Source organism: Miniopterus schreibersii (assembly GCF_964146895.1).
Source record: "Miniopterus schreibersii genome assembly, chromosome: 11".
In the NCBI taxonomy this organism is placed as follows: Eukaryota; Metazoa; Chordata; class Mammalia; order Chiroptera; family Miniopteridae; genus Miniopterus; species Miniopterus schreibersii.
Genome location: NC_138111.1, coordinates 6955764 through 6978589, shown reverse-complemented (window position 1 = coordinate 6978589; position 22826 = coordinate 6955764). Strand labels below are relative to the sequence as shown.

At 35.4% G+C, this 22826-nt stretch overlaps 1 protein-coding gene across 2 annotated transcripts in view; it reads left to right on the top strand.

Moving 5' to 3' along the window:
- The window catches only part of PBX3 (PBX homeobox 3), a 177083-nt gene that overhangs the window by 20753 nt on the left and 133504 nt on the right, over positions 1-22826 (top strand). The gene's annotated exons all lie outside the window — the stretch shown is intronic.

Genomic DNA, 22826 nt, shown 5'->3' with positions numbered 1-22826 from the left:
CTCATATCTGCTTCTCATTCAGTCTGTTATCATAGGGTTGATGTATATAAAGAAATATATCTAACCTCACACAGATATATAATTGGAGAAGGGAAGAGTATTTTAATAGCCCTTTTAGGTCACTGTGGATGTTCTTTTTTGATACTACACCAAAACTTGACAAGTGGTAGTTTCTTAAAGGTTAGTTCAAATGTGTAATCTGAAGCCATGTTAATAAACTTTCCTACTTTGTTTCATTAACATTTATTAGTCTAGTTTGCACTTTGAATAGCTTTTCTACCTATGCATGATTTTCTAATATCATGTCTTAGTTGTTTTGAAAAATACTGGTTCACTGAGTTACGCATATCTTCCAAATGTTAACACATTTCATTATACAAGATAGAAAAAGTTACGTTTGTTAATATTACCACCAAATTTATGAGAAAAGTTTTGAAGTACTGGGAAGCTGTCATACTCACAGTGGTGGACACAAATGTTTCAAAATTATAATTTTTTTCAAGAAAACTCCAATTTTATTATTGGCACCAAAATATTGGCACCAATATTGTTTTCCTTGAAGTAACAAATTTACTTAGTTCATTTTCCAAAAACTGTCTTCCAGATATCTAAGTTGAAATAACCATAATTTCTCAGTCATTCTTTTTAATTTTTTTAAAGCAGCTAGTTCAGCTCGCAACTCAGTTGTACAAGAACTTTTTCCAATACAAAGAAATGTTTGCATATACACAGTTTCTGTTTTGTCACACAGAATATTAAAAAGACAGGTACTCAAGGTGTAACTAAATGAATAATTTTTACTTTGTCATCAAGGACATTCTGAAGTGAGACTGGCTTTTTAAAATTTTTAAAAATTTTCCATTTTAAATCACAGTACCTAGTGTTAAAGAACACAATGACTGCTATCTTTGGTGCCACCACCTTGCTTTGTGCTAAAGCACCAGCAATTTTACCCACCTTTGTTTGTGCACCATCAGTGCAAATATCAACACAGTGAAAAGGACGATAACCTCTTAGTATTGTAAAAATAATTTTGATTTTGTGGAATCATGAAAGGGTCTCAGGAAACCCCAGGGGCCTACAAGCCACCTTTTGAGAACTGCAAGTCTATGTAAAGTGAATTATATGCAAAATGTAACTTGCCCTAAAACCATTATTTTATCTTCATCTGTAATAGCTGTACAGAAAAAATTACCTGAAAAGGAACAGGTTTTTAGTAGGCTACTCCTGAAGGCAACAGAATGCATCCTTACATCATTATTGTGGTCCTCTGGAGTATATTAAGTGCCTATACAAGTTATGATGCTCTGTTGAATATTCTTAAAAATTAAGACAGCTTTTGCCCTTAGAAAGTGGACCCCATTATCAGTCTTGACTGCACACATAAAAGCAAAAGGACATATCAACAGACGCACATTGGTTGATTCCACATATTCCACACAGATCTAGCATAACCTTCCTGGAGTTGCTGAGCAAGTTACAGAGTGATTATTTACAAAATAAGAGATTTGGACCAAGTGATTTCTATGGTCTCATTCAGCTTTAATAGTATTTAACTAAATGTATTTTTAAAAGCAGAATTGGCCCATTTAATCAAATTGGTATAATTTGTGCTTATTGTCATCACATAGGTTAAGCATTAATGTTGTTTTCACAGTTCTGAAAGTTGGAATATTTGAAGAGGAAATGGAGGGGACTTGTTAATGGAGAAGGTTCCTAGAAGCAAGTGGGTTTCTAGTGGCAGGGAAGAAGAAATTTGAATGGTAGGGAGATGCACATTGTAAGGTATTTAAGATATATATTTCTGAAGAGTCTTTATGCTCTTTACTTGAATAGCAGAGACGGAAAAATTGAGTTCAGAAATAACACTAAAGACTGGAAGTTGAAGAATCTGCCAGTGGTATGCCCCGATATTGCCATGTGTAGGATGAACTGTTGAAAAATCTCCAAAGTAAAAAGTATCAGAACGTAAGTAATGTTGATTTTTGAGGTTTTCTTAGATCTATTAATTACATTTTGACCATAAAGCTGTATTTTTTTTTTTTTAAGGGGAAAGTTCAACTTTTAGGAATATTTATTTTTGCTTTTCAATGAAAAAAATAACCTTTTAGATTACCTTAAGATATATTATGACATTCTATAAGGAAGGAAAACATGTCTCCCAAACTCAGGCTCATACTTACTCTCCAGCACAGTGTCAAAGTCCTTTTTGTAAAAAAATGCTAGTTGGAGGGACTTGATGAATCCTGGGAAGGTTCTGTTTAGATCCTTAAAAAGGAGAGAGGGCTTTTGTAAGTAAAGCAATTCTGTGTTCAGGCAAATCAAACTTCGCAGGTGGAAAAGCTGCTATTGTTGCAGTATTTAAGGAAGAAAGACTCCAGAGACTATGTATTTTGGAAATATTTGACAACATTAGCAACATCAACTTCTGACAAAAAAAGAACCACCTCTTTGGCAAATCTTTCACAGTTGTGCCGAGAAAAGCAGCTTCATTGGAACATTTCATAAACTATCATCAGTTATGCAGCAGTAGCGTCACAAATCAGAAATGATATCTTCAGGCACTGCTGTCAAGTGTTATTCAAATAATACCAGCCTCACATTTGAATAACAGCAGACATTTTGAATTAATTAATCAGATGAGATAGTCTAGGCCTTTTCTCATTAGTCTCTGGGTCAGGCTTGGGAAGATATATGCGTTGGTGATGATATACTTGTCTTTAATCGTGATTTATGAAGATTTAGGATTGTGCGTGATTTGTCAAAGGTTCTGGGAAAAGGCTGGTGCATATTTCATTACCTAATCTGAGATTGATTTTATGATGCTAAGAGATATCACACTATTGTTCAAATGTGTGGGAAGTACAGGTAGACACAGCATCTCAGGCTTTTTACTGGTTTATCTTTGCAACTGTCAAACAATGCTGTAAACTTTAACTACTTGTAGTTAACAATTCCTGCTTTAATTATAGGCAGATTTTTCATTCTGTCCAAAGGGAGAAGTTTCAATGGTTATTTAGCTAAAATGCATAGCAGACATTATAACTATGACCTGATATGAATCATGGACAAAGTTGGTAAATTTCATGGGTTGGTCATGGTGAAAATACGAAATTTCATGGCTTGTCAAAGATTAATAGAAAAATCCCATTAAAATGGTGCAAGTAATGGAGAATAACAAGCAGGGTTACTTTCCTTCCATGTTACCTTCCCTCTCAGGACTAATTTTAGCAAAATTAGGATGTAAAAATCATATTTTTCTCAGTTATTTAGGCAACATTAATGACCTACCATTAAGTGAAATAGTTTATGTGAAACTATCTAGTACAGTGTCTGGTATATACAGGTAAGTAGGTACTGAATATTTGCTAGTTTTCTTTTCTCCTTTTCTGTCTACTTTTCTTCCTTCCCATTTGATGTTTGAAGCTCTATTAGCATTATGTAGCCTTCATAACAATTTGAATTTTTAATCCTTCTGAGGCTTAATTCCTTGGAGAATGTCTCTTTTGGGGGAAAGGAGTACAAGTGTGGAGGCCTTCATCCTAGCACACTGGATAATCATAGAGGACCTAATGTGATATGGAGATCATGTTGTGTCGTCTTGTACAATGTGTGTTATATTGGGGGTGGGCATAGGTGGTAGATATATGAGAAATCAACTGTTATCCTCTTAGTACATATGAAGCACGTACTTACTGCCTAATTCAAAGTGGATCTTTCTGTATCCTCTGCCCCGTGAGTACAGTTATATGTTTGTGATAAGGAATGTATATTTTTAATTCCACTCTCAGCAAACTAAAATGCAATTACATGAAGAAGTAAGGAATAGTAAGATGATTTTTAACCTTGTCATACAAAATAAAAAATTTACTTTTCTTTGCCAGTTTAGACAGATGATTGACTGGTATTGTTTTATTGGAATGATGGGGCTATTAATAATCATTAGTTCTTTGTCATTTCTATGTTTTGGGAAATGGGTTAGTACTCCTAAAGCAACATTTGGTACATCTTAACACAATTAGAGGCAGACAGTTCTAATTGATGTTCATTTTGGGGAAGGTAGTTTATAAATAATAAGACATGTTGATATTTAATAAGACATGGAGAGAGACAATACTTAAGAGTAGTTTGGGACTGGCCGGGCGCGGCTCAGCAGTTGAGACCTAGGATCCAGGAGATCGGGGTTTGATTCCCGGTCAGGGCACATGCCTGGGTTGTGGGCTCGATCAGTGACTCTCATCATTGATGTTTCTGTCTCTCTCTCTCTCCCTCTCCTTTCCTCTCTCTGAAATCAATAAAGATATATTAAAAAAAACCGAAATGAATAGTTTGGGAGGCACCTTGATGCAGTAGGACTGTACTGGTTTTGGAATCCAACAGATCTTGAGTCCCACTTCTAGAAATGCTATTTAATTAATTTGTAGCCTTGGCAATTTACCTATTTTTTTCCTGAGCCTTAGTGATCTTTTCTCTGACATGAGGCCATTTATACCTAGCTTTTCATTTATACCTAGCTTTCAAACATTCCAACTTTTAGTACTGTGAAAACAACATTAATCCTTAACCTATGTGATGACAATAAGTCTTTCATCTTCCTGGTTAAATTTATTACTAGGTATTTTATTCCTTTGAATGCTATAGTAAATTAGATGTCTTTTTTCTTAATTTTATTTATGGATTATTTATTGCTGGTGTATAGAAACACAACTGATTTTGTGTGTTGGTCTTTTTACCCTATAATTTTGCTGAATTTGTTATTGGTGCTAGTAGTTTTTGTGTGGATTCTTTGGAATTTTCCATACATTGCATCATGTCATATGAGAATAGAGATAGTTTTACTTCTTCCTTTCCAATTTGGATGCCTTTTATTTTTTCTTTGTCTTACTGACCTGGCTAGAACTTCTAGCATAATGATGAATAAAATAACCATGGTGAAAGTGGGCATCCTTTTCTTATGCTTGATCTTAGACGGAAAGATGTATGCTTTTACTATTGAATATCATGTTAGTTGTGGGTTTTTCATAAGTGCTCTTTATCATGTTGAGGACGTTTTCTTGTATTCTTAGTTCTGTTTTTTTTTAATGAAAGGTATTGGATTTTGTCAAATGCTTTTTTTTTTTTTTTTAATTAAGATTATGTGTGTTATTTTAACTCAGTCTGTGTGAATGTGGTATCTTACATTGATTGATTTTTGTATGTTGGCTCACCCTTGCATTCCTGAGATAAATATCACTTGATCATGGCATATAATCCTTTTAAAATGTTCTTGAGTTTTGTTTGTTAGTATTTTGTTGAGGATTTTTGCATCTACATCCATGAAGGATATTGGTTTGTAGGTTTTTTTGTGGCAAATTTGTCTGGCTTTGGTACTATAATAATACTTTTCTCAAAGAATGAGTTAGAAGTGTTCCCTCCTCTTCTATTTTTTAGAGGAGTTTGAAAAGGATTGGTGTTAATTCTTATGATTACTTATTCAATCTCTTCACTTGTTATAAATCTATTCAGATTTTCTGTTTCTTCCTGAGTCTATTTAGGTAATTTGTGTGTTTTAAGGAATTTGTCCATTTTTTTAGGTAATCTAATTTTTTAGTGTACAGTAATACTTTGTATTTCTGTAAGGTTAGTAGATTAATATTTCCACCTTCGTTTCTGGTATTGAGTCTTTTCTCTGGTTTTAGTTTAGCTAAAGTTTGTCAATTCTGTTGATCTTTTCAAGGAACCAAAATTTGGTTTCAGTGATTCTATTGTTTTTCTATTCTTCATTTTTCAATCTCCATCTAACCTTTATTCTTTTTTTCTTTTTACTAGCCTTGGGTTTCATTTGTTCTTTTTGTAGTTCCTAAGGGATAAAGTAGGTTATTGATTCGACACCTTCTCTTTGGATGTAGGCATTTACAGCTGTATTCCCTCTGTGCACTGCTTTTGCTGTATCTTGTAAGGCTTGGTATATTGTGTTTTCTTAAGTATGTCTTATACATTTTTGTTCCTCATTCCTTTACCTCCTTCTTTTATGTTTAATTGATTTTTTTGTAGTATACCATTTTGACTCTTAATTCCTGTTATGTATATTTTTTAGATATTTTCCTAGTGGTTACCATTGGAATTACAGTTATATCCTCTGTTTATAACAATGTGGTTTAAATTGATGTCGTTTTAGTTTCAATAGATACAAACACTCTACTCATCTAACTCCATCTCCTTCTTTTATGTTATTATCATGAATTATATCTTTATACAGTGTTTGCTTATTAAAATAGATTTGTAATTTTATAATGCATTTGTCCTTTAAATCATATAGAAAACACAAAGAGGAGTTAGAAACCAAAATATAGTAACAATGTCTTTTATACTTACCTATGTAGTTACCTTTATTGAAATTCTTAATATGGCTTCAGGTTACTGCCTAGTGTTCTTTCATTTTAGGCTGAAGGACTCCCTTTAATATTTCTTGTAGGGCAGGTTTACTAACAATGCAATCCCTCCACTTTTGTTTGCCTTGCAATGCCTTAATTCCATTTTTGAAGGATAATTTTACTGGATATGGAGTTCTTAGATGGCACTTTTTTCCTTCAGCACTTTAAATATGCCATCCCACTTCTAGTCAGCCTTCATGGTTTCGGATGAAAATTTGACTGCTAATCTTTCTGAGGATTACTTGTACAAAATGAATTGCTTCTTTTTGCCGCTGTCAGGATTCTTTCTTTGTTGTTTCGGAGGCAAAAAAATTAAATAAGAGGAAAATAACAAGAAAAAAAAAAAGATGAACATTTCCCAGTGTTTGCTAATTGTCTCTGTTTTGGGGCATCCCTTCATTTATTAGCTACGCCATTTGAGACTGTGTCTGACTTTACTTCCTGCTTGTTCTGAGCCTTGAGATCAATTAGGGGTGAAAGCTTAGTGTATTCTCAGGTCTCAGGGCACATGTCCTGCCCTGAACATTCTAAATTCCATAGAATATGTGGTTATTTTGAATGCCCTAATTTCCCAAGAAACTGTCTCCCTAGCTTGTGGTACTCCATTGTTTTCCTCAACTATAATATTTTACCCCAGCTGGCAACAGCTTTTCCCTCCCTCCCTCCCTCCCTCCCTCCCTGCCTCCCTTCCTCCCTCCCTCCCTCCCTCTCTCTCTCTCTCTCTCTCTCTCTCTCTCTCTCTCTCTCTGTGTGTGTGTGTGTGTGATGTTTCCTTTTGCACTCTGAGTTCGAGTTAGGTGAAGTCAATAAGTACCTTATATCAGTCCTTCAGGCAGTCCCAAACAGGTCAAAACAAACAGTTTTTTGAGAAAAAGATCTCTTCTCTTTCCAGTATCAGGGACCAGTTGTCCCACACTAGGAGTGTTGGCTGCTGTCTTTGAGACTACCACTGAGCCAAGTTGGGATATTGAACAAGGAAAAATAAAAATGCCTTGAATCTTTTCTACTGTTATAAAGTTACCTTTTTTCCCCCTTTTTAATTGTGTTTGCTTGTTTGCTGTAAACCTTTGACTATTTATAGAGTTCTGAAAAACTTGAGTCTGACAGTTTTTGCTTGGATAGTCAGTGTTTCTGTGAGAGATGGCCCTTGGAGCTACCTACATTTTTTCTTTTGATTTCACTCTTGAAAGTGAGATAGTTAGGGAGGTGACCTGAGCTATAAATAAAGTTTGGGAAGTCATCAGCTTAATGTGGAAAATACAGGGGTGGATAAGATCATCAGGGAATATCACTGTAGGAAAGACCACAAGGGAGGCAGAGAACTAATGGTCATAAAGTACAAGGAAAACCAGAAGACTGTGGTTAGAAAGTAGAGTTGCAGAGAGAGAAGAATGATTTCCACTGTGCAAAAGAACTTCACTAGTTAGGTGAAGCTGAAATAAGGTGTCCTTACTGTAATTTGTTCCAGTAGAATGGCTACATTTGAATGAAAAGAGGAGTGGAATTGGGTGGTAACTATAAGGTGACACAAAGTCAAAAATGTTTTTTCTTTGTAAGTCTCACAGGATTTGAACCTACTGGGTTGGATCCGTAGGACGACCTGTGGAGAGGACAGAGTAGGACAGGTGTGAGTGATGGGGGAGGACAGGGAGAGCATTAAGAGCACAGGTGGACTTGGCTTTTACTAGGTGGTGGGCATTACATTTTTAGAGTCTGGAGATAGGTGAGAAATGAATAAAGATTTAGAGAAATGTATATATGGGAATTGGAAAGCTGAGGGAAAGTGTACTGCATGGATTAACTTCTTTTTCATGAAGTAGGAAAAATTATCTGTTAAGTAAGGTAGGCTAGAGTGAGGTAGAGTTTGAGGGGTGTGATGGAGGGATATGAGGATTGGTTGCCTCAGAATGAAGAACAGGTGGAGTGAGAGAAAAGGAGTGAGAGGACTGGCAGTATACAAAGCTGTGGTCATAGAATGAGACATTTGAATTTTACTTCAAAGGTTGAGCAGTTCCAGGTGATGAATGATAAAGTCTAGGATATGGCTCTCGGAGTTGGTGAGTCAAAGTGAAATGGTGCTAAAGGTTATTGATTTTAAGGAGGTCAAAGAACTGTAAGGCTAAAATTTTGGTTGAATTTCTTCTGTGCTATCTGAAGCCAGCCTAATGGCATGACTTTGGATAGAAAAAAAGACTGAGTCTTGTGCCAACATTTTTAATGAATGTGAACAATTATTAATATTAGTTAATGAACAACAGTGGATGAAGCCTTGCCAAGTTAATTTTTCTTAGATAATTAGTTGTTTCCTATGGAGATCAAGCTATGGTCAGTTTATTTGGAAATAAGCAGATATTAAGTGATATTAAGTTATAAAAATGAAACCCAAATAAGTACTGTTCATATAGTTAATTTATTGTGCAAACATTTACTGAGTGCTTTTTCTGGGCCTTGAAGTTGCTCACAGCGTAGGGAGGAGACAAACATCTAAACAGATAATATAGTATGCTAAATGTTATAGTAGAATAGTGGTTTCATGTGGAATATATCAGAAACTCCATTGGAATGGGCAAAAAAAATCAAAACTTACATTTAAGTGTATCCTTTCACTGTATGTTTGTTCTTTACAATTTTTTGATGCAGAAGATCTGAGACAACACAAAAATGTATAGATAACATACATATATTCATGTATATGACATGTAGTTTAAAATATTACAGATGCAATTGAAAGCTTCCTGTGTGTCCTTTCCTATTCCCATTCCCCTTTCTTTCACTTTCTCCTTCATCCCACACTGAATTTGTTGTTTATCATTCACATGAAATTTTTTAGTTTCATGCTTGAACCTATAAAATTGTTTCTTACTGTTCTTATTTTTCTGTAATTTGCTTTTGTCCCCACTCATCGTTAATTTTAAGAATTTTCAACATTGATCCATTTAGCCTGTTCATTTTTTCCTGCTGTATAGTTTTCTATTATATGACTATTCTAGAAGTTTTAATTTTCCTAATAGTAGATGTCTAAATTGCTCTAGTTTTTTGTATTATAAAGTGATGCTATAAATGTTCCAGTACATCTTTTTGAGCTCAGTTATTAATTGCTGCATAAGAAATCACCCCAAAACGTAGCAGTACAAAACAGCAAATATTTATCATCTCACAATTCCTGTGAATTAAATACCTAGGAACAGCATAACTGGGTGCCTCAGGGTTAGAGTCTTTCACAAGATTACAGTGGGCTTGCAGTCATCTCAAGGCTTACTTGGGGGAGTATCTGCCTCCCTGCTCACTCACGTGGGTATTGGCTGACCTCAGGTCCTGATAGCTGTTAGCTGGAGACATCAGTTCCTCCCTATATTGTGTTTCCACAGGGCAGCTCAAAATATGGTAGCTGGCTTCCCACAGAGTGAATGAGTGATTGAGAGTGGGAACCCAAGGTGGAAGCCATAGTGTATCTGTAATGTAATCTTGGAATCCCATTACTCCTGTCATAGTCTGTTTAGTACTAGGGAGTCTAATCCACATTAAAAGGGAGGAGATTGCATAATGGTATGAATAGCAGGAGGTGGGGTCATTGGAGGCCTTCTTAGAGCTGCCTACCACATTGGGTCATAGGTTACACATCATCAGCCTGACTAGATGTTGTGAATACTCTTCCTGAGCTGGCTATTGTAATGTATACTTTCCTAAAAAATAAGACTTAAAACTTTACTAATGTTTAAAATAGGAATTGACATTAGTGGCTTGTGTGTTAGAGACTTATTTGTTCCAGTGTTCAGTATTGGGAAGGAATAGTGGGAATTCCAGATTTGTCTCTATGTATCACCAGTTTATATGCCTGGTTGGGAGTATTTGTTTGTCATGTTATCTAGATTTAACTAAATTAATGCTTATGAAATATGCAAGTTATCTAAGAAATGTCTGCAAAGAAAAACGTTTATTAAAATAAGAGGAATAATGCAAGTACATATTAGGAAAATGGGAGAGCTGATATTTCCCCTCTTGGTATAAGCTCTAACCGTGTATGAGGGAAAAATAATTATGAGGGAAATCATGGTTCTTGTCTTTTTCTGTCTGACTTATTTCGCTTAGCGTAATACTCTTAAGATCCATCCATGGTGTTACAAATGGCAATATTTCATCCTTTCTTATGGCTGAGTAGTATCCATTGTATAGAAGTACCACATCTTCTTCATTCAGTTATCCATCAAAAGACAATTAGATTGTTTCCGTGTCTTGGCTACCTTGGATAATGCTACAATGAACATAGGGGTATATATATCTTTATGAATAAATGTTTTCAAATTTTGGAGGTAGATACTCAGAAGAGGATTGTTGGGTTGTATGGTAGCTCTATTCTTAATTTTTTGAGGAGCCTTCATACTGTTTTCCATAGTGGCTGTACCAGTTTACATTCCCACTAGCAGTGTATGAGGGTTCCTTTTTCTCCACATCCTCTCCAACACTTATTTCTTGTCTTATTGATATAGCCATTTTGACAGGTGTGAGGTGGTATCTCATTGTACTTTTGATTTGCATTTTTCTTTATAGTTAGTGAAATTGAGCATCTTTTTATATATCTGTTGGCTACTCATATGTCGTCTTGGGAAAAGTATCAGTTCAGGTCCTCTGACCATTTTTTAATTGGATTGTTTCTTTTTTGTCGTTGTTGAGTTGTATGGGTTCTTTATATATTTTGGATATTAACCCCTTATTGGAGGTATTGTTTGCAAATTGGATGAATTTTTAAAAATTTTGCTTTCTTACAAATGTAGTGCTTTCTTACAAAAGCCTGATTCCATGAATTCTTTATTTTACAAATGAGGAATTTAAAATCTGGAGAAATTGTATTACTTGAAAATAATTTTAAATTGTGGAAATGTGGGAGTTGATAGGGAGGAAAAACCATATTTTCTACTCCTGTGCTTACTAGACTCTTGCTACTCAAAAGTGTGCTGTGTGGACTGGCAGTATGCCATTACCTGGGAGTTTATTAGAACTGTAGATTGTCACAACCCACTCCAGACCTACTGAAACAGAAATTGTATTTTAATAAGATCTTCAGGTATCCACACACACGTATAAGTTTGAGAAGCACACAGTACTAGGGCAGATTGCCTCATTGGGCAACAATGAAATTTTAGAATTAAAAATGTTTCTTGAACTGAGGTAGGTGAAAGGGAAAAAAATTGGAAACCTGACTTTAGATATTGTTTAGTTTCTTTTATTAAACGATGCCCTGTATAGTTCTATGAAAAGTTAATGTCTTAGCTTTCCCTAGTCACCGTTTTCAATTTATAAGAAAAAAAGATCCTGTGGATAAAATAACAAATAAGTACCCTACGCTATTATAATTACCCATTTATTCCTTTTGCCAGGATTATGTTTGAACTGTGAAGAGGAAGTAGAAGCTTCATGGCCTTTTTTTTTTTTTTTTTTTTTTTTTTTTACAGCCCCATAGGTTGATAGGGCAAAACCCAGTCTCCTCCCCCTGCCCCCTTCATTCCAAAGATAGCAAAGTTGGGCAACTAGGAGGCAGAATTAAACACTGTTCAATGTGTATACTGAGGGAGGACCTCATGTTGTGTTCAATCTAGCTGGCTAGGAAATCCTTCTATTAGCCTCTTCCTAATGTTTGCACTGAATGAGCCATTACATTTTGAAGGCAACACTGAATTCAGTATTGATGCATTCACTTACCAACTTTTCTGCCTCCGGCAGAACAGTCTTTTTACTAATGGTAGTGTACAAACAGCAGCCACTGGCTTCGTCCTCACTCTAAAGAAAGCCTCATAATATTGCTTCATTGCCATATCCCTTATATGTGTGGGCCTTGTTATAATTCCATTCTTTGTGCCCATGTTCCAGAAGCATTTTCTAGATGATTGTTACTCGTTAATGGAAACCCTTGTGGTATGGTCCTAGGTAAACACCTGTGCAGGATTGAAATGTGTTTCGAGGTATATTATGTTATAGTAAGATATTAGTATCTTAACAAAGAGAAAATACCCATGTTGTTCTTTTGATTTGTAATGTTTTCACATATAGCACTTAGCTGGTATATCTTTCTACTTTTCAGAGAATGATTTGGCAGCTGAAAAAACATTTAGATTCAGAATTTAGTAAAAGAGGTTTTACCAGTCCTTTTTACTGTTGTTGTATTCTTTCTGTTGAAAGCATATGCTCTAGAGTTAACCAGTAAAATAAATGATTCCAGTTTTACTAAATTCATAGGTTCTCAGAGTCTGGTATATACTCAGTCAAACAGTCATACACAGCATATAAACTGCAGTGATCCTGATGATGCCTTATTGGATCTAAAGAAACCCTTATATCAGATCCCATAGTTGTTAATGGAGGGCTTTACCCAGTGCAATTATTTCACTGGCATTGACATTATGAGAATATGAACCATTCATAACAATACAATTTCCATTTTAATGCTAATGGAAAATTTTAAAATAAAGTAAAAAAATGTAAAATAAACCTTTAATATGTGAAGTCCAAAGAATTAAAAATAATTTGTTGAAGTGCTAGCACTTTTAAGCATTGCATTTGAGTTATGGTATGAGAGATAGAAAAACATGGCAGTTGTGCATACAGTGAGCAGTTGTTGAAAGTTTGTATCTTCATTATTTTAAGACTTTTCCAGTATGATAGATTATGCATATTCTGGATTGTCTTTACTTAATTTCAGCCTTGGCTCTTAAGCTGTAAAGTCTAATTCGTGTTTTTGCAATGGTTTACATGCCTGTTTTCTTTTATTTGTGGTTATCAATTAGTAATAAGTAGTGAAAATATGGTTAATGTGGGAATAGCTCAGATCAAAATTAGAAACTGCACTTGGCATGTATTCAGTTCACTGCCCAGGGTTAAAGTCCAGAGCCACAGATAGCAGATCTTCACCTTTCTCTCCTGGTATTTTAGCTTTACTGATGATTTGAAACCATAGCAGTTAAAATGCTTTAGCCTTTGCTTTTACAGACGAGAAATGGATCTTATACTTATATCACCAGGTTTCAAAACTATTTACACTAAGTGGGATGGTTTACTACCTCAGGGGTAGTGCATTAAGCCTATTGCTCTTGAGAATCCATTTTCATCTCTTCTCTCCAATTGATGGGACAGATATGACAAGCCTTTAAAGTTGAGTGGAAATTTTCTGTGGGGCGGGCTGTTGTATTAAATTGTTCCTTACCACCACCATGGATGTTGTAAAGACTTGTGAGTGGGTAGCCTATGGCTAAGAAAAGAGATATATTGTCTGAGGTAGGGAGGCTGTAAGGTCTAATATATAGGGAATAGTTTCTTCCTTTCGGCCCACTATTTCCTTCTTTAAATCATAACTCGAGTCCATCCACTCCAAAGAGGTTTTCTTGATTAACCAACACTAAAAAGTGTTAATTAGGTTCTTAATATTGTGTAATGCTGTGAGGTTTTTTCTTAATCCCTTTACTTTTCCCCCCAGCCCCATGAGAAGTCTTGTTTAAAGAGAATTGTAGCCCGGCCGGGTGTGACTCAGTGGTTGAGCGTTGACCTAGGATCCAGGAAATCATGGTTTAATTCCTGGTCAGGGCATATGCCCAGATTGTGGGCTCGATCCCCAGTTGGGGGAGTGCAGGAGGCAGCCGATCAATGATGACTCTCTCATCATTGATGTTTCTATCTCTCCCCCATCCCTTCCTCTCTCTGAAATCAATAAAGATATATTAAAAAAAAGGAAAAAAAATTGTATAGTCACTATACATGTAATTCCTAATTTACACCAATATATTTTTATATTTAGGTTCACCATATTTAAAAATTTAGGTTAGTGTGTTTATATTGAGTGTTGTTTGCAAGGGACAGGGATTGCTTAATTAATATGGTAACCCTCCCCCACTCATTCTTAGTTGGAAACACTGTTGCCATTATGCCAAAGACCATTCATTTACCTCTTCTGTTCATTCTTTAAATACACAATTTTAATAATATAGTGACTAAGAAAAATGTTATGAGACATTGATACATAATATCAAAAGAAAAAAATAAACTAAGCTTCCAAATTAAATAACTACCACATTAAAGAGCGTGTATTCTATTTCAAGGACTTATTGAGAATAAAAAGTAGAATTTTGAAATGTGGCAGTAGTTTCCAGTGACATTTAAATTACTAATCAATAGGTATTTTTTAATGAGTGCCACTCTTTTACCTGCTGGAATTAGTTACATGCTCTAAATGACACACTAAAGACACAAGAAGTCTTTCTGGATCAGCGTTTCTGTTACTGAACTTACTTTAGTTTCATTTAGAATTTTCTAACAGTTCATGGATTTAGTCTCTGTGTTATTTTACCTCTAATCAAGGTGAATTGCTTAATACTTAGAAAATCAACAGCACACTTAACCATGTTTGTAAGGATCAGGAATTCTTAAGGAGAATTTAATATGCTTTCTCTCCAGCAAAACATTAAGATAACAACAGCCCAACATTTTTCTGTAGAATCAAGAAATACTCCTCTAGAATATGCACACAGGCATGAGATAGCTTTTACTTATCACAGACTGCAAGAGAAACAGTAATAGATTTCACTTTTGTTGCCCCTGCTGCTGATTCACAGATTTCTATGTGACTTTTCACAGTATATTGCTGGGGAACAAAGTTCATTGTAGTCTAAATGCAGACATATGTTTCTGTATATTAAGCAAGTATTTTAATACATTATTATTACTTGAGCTAATAACAAATAGTCATCTGTCAGTGAACGAAAAAGGTACAAAGTTCATAGTAATTCTTAGATAGCTTAGTAATTACCCAGACAGCTTGTTAGAAAAGCTGTTTAATTCTAGGATTATGAAATACACTGATGGCTATTTTACTCCCATGGAGTTTCCAAAGATTGTTAGTACATTTGTCTATAATTATACCCAAGTTCTCAGAGTCCTCATTAATGAAATTTGTATTCTAAGCCAGAATTGATATCTCTTATACATCATACTGACTTCCCCCCGTTTTCAGTCTTTTCCTCCCTTAGTCCTCCTTTCTTTTTTTAAAAAAAGAAAACCGCAAAATAGTATGGTGATAATTTATATTTGATTTACTTTTCAACAAATTTTTGCCAAATAAAGACATTTCTTTGGATTTTCTGGAAACTTCTTGAAGGAATAGGGTGTGAAGAGGTGGAAAAAAAAGTAATTAACTCCACAAAAACAGAAACTTTAGCCCTAGCCATTTTGGCTCAGTGGTTAGAGTGTTGGCCCGTGGACTGAAGGGTCTCGGATTCTCTTTTGATCAAGGGCATGCACATCTGTTGCAGGCTCAATCCTGCCCGTTTGGGCACATGCAGGAGGCAACCAGTTGATGTATCTCTCACATCAGTGTTTTTTTCTCTCTCTCCCCCTTCCACTCTCTCTGATAAGCAATGGAAAAATATCCTGGAGTGAGGATTTAGAAAAAAACAACAAAAACACCCAGAAACTTTAATGTGTTTCCTTAATTTTCTAATTATTGTTTCATTACATCACACCTTTATGTGTTCCTGACAACACATAACATGAATTTACCATAGCAGCTGTGGTAGTTAATGGACTCTTTAAAGTCATGTTTGGATATAACTAAACAAATATATGTTTGCTCTCTTCTAATGAAATTACCTTTAACAGCCATCTTAAAAAAAAAGCCAACTCCCTATTTGTTTAACTAGATTATTTTAAATAACATATATGTATATGTTTTAGTATTACCTTTATAAAATGACTACTAAAACAAACTTTTACTCTTGTAAGATTTTATTTCCTTTCCTAAAAATTCTAAATTTGATGTATTTACATTTACTGTTTTTCTTTCCTAAAGTTTATCTGTTGTTTAGTAATCAGAAAACTCCTACACATCTCCATTCTGATATTAAAATCAACATTCAAGCTCCATCTTAAATGTTTCAATTATTTCTTTGTTCTTCTCATATTAAGGAGATACATTTTAGATCACAGTGCAAAACGTAGATGACTAGATGTGACATTAATTAAAGAAGCAAAAAAGTCTTCTGCTCTAGGAGAGGTTTATCTATTATTTAAATGCGAACATTTTTTTCCTCCTCTAAAATATTGTTTCATTACCTATAATCTGTTTTCTTTACTGAGTCAACCTGAAGCACAATGGTGTAGGCATCATTTTCTTTTCCTGGGCATGGATATAATTAGATGAAGACATGTATATATGATCAAGTTTATAGAATGGGACTAAACTGTCTTGAGCTAGAAATTTAGTGGTAATTTTCTATGTGTTTATGACACCTTTGACTGACAGAATTGAGTTTTTACATCCCTTAAATTTTTTTTAATCCTCACCTGAGAACATGCTCATGATTTAAGAGAGGAGGAGAGAGAGAGATTGATTTCTGAGAGAAACATCGATTGGTTGTCTTCCCGTATGTGCTCGGACTGGGGAGATTGAACCCACTACCCAGGCATGTACCCTGACCTGGAATGGAACCTGAAACCTTTCAGTGTACAGGATGATGCTCCAACCAGCTGAGCCACACTGGCCAGGGCTTTACATCCCTTTAAATCAGGGAGAACTGTACTCATTAAATCCACTTCTGTCCAATTTTTGTCACTTTATTTTCTACATTCAGTATATTTTTCTTGATTCCTTCTTGGGAGGCAAAGCTTCATAACTCTGTTGTTTCAGTGATATTTCTTATTATTGTCATTATTAACTCCAGTGTGACAGTAATAACAATTGTAGTATTAAATGCTGTAAGATATTTGAAGTTAAGGCTGTAATAATAGGTCACCAGATATTAACAACACGTATTTGGTTTCTGCTTTAATTGTGGACTCAGTGATGCTTACTGATAGAGCTATTCCACTTCAAAGAAACATCACAGAAATTTATACTGAAAAGATAAATAAGGATGTGATGCCAATAAGAGAACTTGGATATGTAGATAATGAAAATATGAGATAATATAAATAAAGCCAAATTAAGCTAGTTACAGATTCTTGTCTCAGTTTCCTCATGGCATGAAGTGGGGTGTAAATAGTTATTTAGATGAGTACTTATGTTCCACTAAGAAACTCTTGGGAAGTCTTACATTGCATGTTGATCCAGAAAGAAGTTCTATAATGCATTAGTATTAAAACCCTAAATTCTGTGTTCTAGCAGCAAATTATGCCAATGAAAAAGTATTTGTATTATTATACCTATTTAATACCTTAGTACATGGAAAACTAGAAGTCAGCATATCTGCTATTCCTCAACAAGTCTGTTAGCCAGGACCACCTCAACACCTTAGTGAAACAAACCGTTTGGAATGGCTGCTGCTAGTGTAGAAAATAGTTTTTTCTGGGGGAATTTTTTCCCTTAGTTTCATGGGATGTTTACTAATAGTAATCATTTCAATGTGTAAGTTCTGTTCTTTTTTCATTTAAAGGTTTTAGCAGTAACACTAAACCTGAGCACTAGGAATTTAGGTATTCCATGAATATTTGTTGAATTGAATTTACACAGCTCCTTTTATAGAGAGAGAGGCATTGATTTGTTGTTGTTCCACTTATTTATGCATTCATTGGTGGATTCTTATATGTGTCCTGACGGGATCGAACCTGCAACCTTGGCATATTGGGATGATGCTCTGACCAACTGAGTTCGGCCAGAGCAAAATACCTTGCATGTACTTTTGATTTTAAGGTAGCTCTCTGTTTGCATCATTTCACCATTTTTGCAGGCTCCAGGCTGCTGAATTATGCTGCCATGTCTTCAGTCAGCAAAATTTCACTGGTTTATCTGTCTACACGAGATGCAACACTTTATTCTAGCATAGGAAAAGTTTCCCAGTCATTCTCCTATTTTTCTAGCCTATAACTCTGCTCCTATTTTATGTAGCTTTGGGAATGGCCAAGTAAAAAGATTTCCTTTGAAAATGAGTGTATGATTTCTAAGTGTTTTGATATATTTTTTACCGTAATTTTCTCCACTATTAACAAAAGAACCTAAAAATTACAAACACATAAGAAAATGCTGGTTCTGATAAAGGTTGTTGCAGAAATTTTCTATTTCCTCTCATTATAAAATTAGTGATGTATGTTATTATGAGGTATGTTTTCTCATATTCCATCTCTTTATATTTGAAACTGATAAAAATGACCTCTTCTCTACTCAAATACCTTCAGTTAAAAAAAAAAAAATTCTCTCTTCTTCCTTCCCAAATTTATATCACCATCTTGAGCCTTTCCCCTGAATTCTGGACTGTTCCAATTTTCTGCTCAATATCTCTGCTTGTGTACATAATAAGCATGCAAAATCAGAACATCCAAAATGGAATTTTCGATTTCCCTGGTAAACTTTCTTTTCTTCATTTAGTAGTTTAGTAGTTAGCCTTAGTAAAGGCCAACATCACCCATCTGGTAGCTCAGGACAGAAGCTCAGCAGTCATCTTTGATTTTTCTTTTTCTCTTATAGCCCATATTCACTCTTAGCAAGATTAGTTGGTTCTTTAATGAGGATCTCAAAGACCAAGAAGCAAAGACATCTCAGTGGCAGTGTGCACAACTACCCAGGTCTTAGGTATCTAATACCATTCTCCACTGAAAGAACCAAGCACCTTGGAAAAATGGATGATTTCCAGGTTGGAGCAGTGCAGGTTATTCTGGAACATCTTGTTATTCCAAGATGTACGGAAGTGCTGAAAAAGGTGATGGGAACGTGTCACAAGGACATAAGAGCAGTTTGAAGAGCTCCCACTTGTCAAATCTGAGATATTTTGAGCACCAAAATAGTTAAGTACAGTAATAAATTATAAACCATTGGGGAAAAAATAAGAATTCATTAGCTTATACTGATAATAGATAAATAAATGGGTGAGGAGGGAAGGCTCTTGCGATAGAATGCAGAGACCACCTAGTAAATGTAGAAAGAATGCCGGTATTTGAAAATTATTTTGCAATCATTGTAGTTAAGAGTGGATCAGCAAGAATCATCAATAAATTCTAAATATATGGGGCAGTATTGTTCAAGAGTAGAATATTTGTGTGGTCTTAAAGTGTTTCTTAGAGATTGAGTGTCAAGAGAAAAAAGTAACATTAATAGTATAGTTAATACCTTGACCAGATGATCAAATTAACAGCACAAGGGAAGGACAGATGGACATTCTGTGACTCCAGATGTGATACCCTGAGAAGATCACAACATCACCTGTGCATCACTGAGAATGCATAATTTGAATCTAATCATGAAGAAATGTCAAACAAACCTAAAATGAGGAACATTCTAATTTTAAAATAGGAGGGGAACCTAAAGAGGTTACCAGCTGAATATAATATAAAACCCTAGACTCGATCCAGAACTGGAATTGGATAAAATGCTAGGACATTATTGGGTCGACTGACAAAACTGGAGTACAAACAGGAGATTAGATAAAAGGTATTATATCATGTTAAATTTACTGAGGTTGGTAACTATACTGTGATCATATGAGGGAAGATTGCATTTTTAGGAAATACTAAAATCATTAGGGGAAAGTAAGTGTGCACACACACACTTGATAGTAATGTTAACAATAGGTAAAAAGGTGATTGGCAAAGAATATATGGGTGCCCTTTGTATTTTTATACTTTTTATTTTTGCTATTTTAAAAGTAATTTTGCAATTATTAAAACAAAAGCATAACTCAAATCTCACCTTTTCTCACTTCATCCCTTTGTCAGGCAACCTTTATGTTTCTCTTGGACTATTATAGCTTTCTAAGTGATCTCTCTGCTTCCACCCACACTGTCCTACAGTTATTTCTTTACTTAGCTGGCAAGTGGTTCTTTTAAAATCTAAGTTAGATAATGTCACTCCTCTTCTCATGGCTTACCATTTCACCTGAAATAAAAAATCAGTTCTTAACTAGAGACAGGCTCACTTCAACCTCTCTGTTACTGTTATTTAACTCACCCTCCCCAGTCACGTTGTGCCATTCATTTTGCTCCAGCTGAACTGCCTTTCTTGTTTTCCTCCAGTAGGCCAAATATACTCACCATTTAGGGAACACCCTTTGCCCAGGTTTCTGTGTGGTTCCCTCCATTCTGGCCTCTACTCAAATCTATCATAAGAGACACTATCACTGACCTTCCTAGTTAAAATAGCATTCCTCTTCCCCCTTCCCATTACACTCTATCTCCCTAACCTGCTTTATTTCTATTTCTGTTCCATAGCTGTGGATTCAACAGCTAAGGCAAACACACCTATCAGTAGTGGTCCTGGATCCTAGAAAGCCATGGAAGGATTAGTTAGCAGGTAGAATTTCCCCCCAAAGATAGGTACTTTCATGTTTGATCTTGCTGTTCCTCTAGTTATTCTGTGTTTGTTTATTATATTTTTTAAAAAATTAGAATGTAAGCTCGAGAGAGGGACTTTGTTTTGTTCATTGTTGTATCCCCAGTGCCTGACACATAGTAGGCTCTCAGTAAATGCTTGAGAATGGAAGGCACTTAGCCCGGCGGTGCGTGGCTCAGCGGTTGAGCGTCAACCTAGGATCCAGGAGATTGGGGTTCTATTCCCGGTCAGGGCACATGCCCAGGTCGTGGGCTTGATCAATGACTCTCTCATCATTGATGTTTCTGTCTCTCTCTCTCCCTCTCCTTTCCTCTCTCTGAAATCAATAAAGATATATTTAAAAAAAAAAAAAGAGAATGGAAGGCACTTAAAAGCTGACTGAAAACTCATTCTACGTTGAGTGCAGACTCCTGATTTTGGTAATCTTCACTGTAGGGTGATGAATTAGGCAGGTCAGTTCCCCTAAGAGATTTTCACCAATTTCCTGACTAGAAAGAGGGAGAGAAGATTGGGGAGATGGAAGCCTGGTTCTTAATATTCTGGGAACAAAGTGGGGCTCTTGTCTGTTTTATGGTCTTTGTTCTTGCAGATATATGCACCCCCTCTGCCCTTTTATTGTCTTTGTATTAGGATTTCAGTAAGGAGTGGAGGCAACAAATGCGTTCATGCTACCCATCCAGTTGGCTCTTACAGAAGTCAAGGCTTCTTACACTACAACAAAGAAGACTCCTGCTGGATCCTATATGATATTAGGAAACTGCAGTTGGCTTGGAAACTGAGAGTCCTTTGCTTCGTAGGTCATGCCTGTCAGCTGAAAGGACAACATCTCAAATGAGCGTCGCAGCCACTAGCCACTTGGGGCTAGTGAGCACTTGAAATGTGGCTTGTTTGAATCAACGCTGACTCTCATCACTGATGTTTCTCTCTCTCTCCCTCTCCTTTCCTCTGAAATCAATAAAGACATATTAAAAAAAAAAAAAGTGGCTTGTTTGAATTCAGATGTACCCTAGGTGTAAAATACATACCAATTTTCGAATACTGAAACAATGTAAAATATCTCAGTAGTCTTTTAAAATATCAACTACATGTTGAAATGGTAATATTTTGGATATATTGAACTAAAATATATTATCAAAATTAATTTTATCTGTTTCTTTTTGCTTTTTAAAATTTGGCTACTAAAATTTTTAAATGACATTATATGGATTGCATTATAATTCTTTTGTTCAGCACTGCTGTGGATTCAACAGCTAAGGCAAACACACCTGTCAGGTGTGATCCTGGATCCTAGAAAGCCGTGGAAGGATCAGTTAGAAGATACAATTTCCCCCCAAAGATAGGCACTTTCATGTTTGATCTTGCTGTTCCTCTAGTTATTGTACTTTTGTATACCTTGAAAAGAGCTGTTACCTCGGTTAACTTTTAACTTTATGTAGATTTGAATTTCCCAATTTGTCTTTTTCTCTTTTTCAAAAAAAATCTAAATTGCTAGTAAAACCTTAGAACAGAACAGAATGGATCCAGATTTTCCCAAACTGTACTGTTCTATTTAAGATTAGAGCTATAACCTAGATACGCTCGGGTCCTAGGATTTTTAGTCCTACAGAGTAATTCATAGGGTACGAATAGTCTGAAAATGTTATACTTTCACAGATATAAGCAGTTCTTCTAATTGCCTGAAAATAATCTATAGAAATACCCACTAGCTGAAACAGAAATGGAGACTACTTCCTTTTGACTGTCCAATGAATAACCTTCATGATTATTGACTAGTACTGGATCAATTTGGCCTCAAAGCCCAATTGATTATACTGTATTCTTATAGCTGTATTGGCCTTTTACTTCTCCACAGAGGCACAGATTATAGTCAGTTTGGCATTCATTTTTAATTTTATGAAGAGTGTTTCAAATTAAAACCTATCAGATCACTCTCCCTCCTCTGAGACATTAATGTGGTCCTTATATAATTAAGCCATCCACCATTCAAGCCGATTAACAGCTTCCAGAATAGGAATTTGAGGTTGAAAACACTATTCCCAATTGCCATTCGTCAGCCTGAAGGATTAGGGAATTATAATTCCTATTTCTGATTCATCTTTTATTAGCATGCTGAAAGA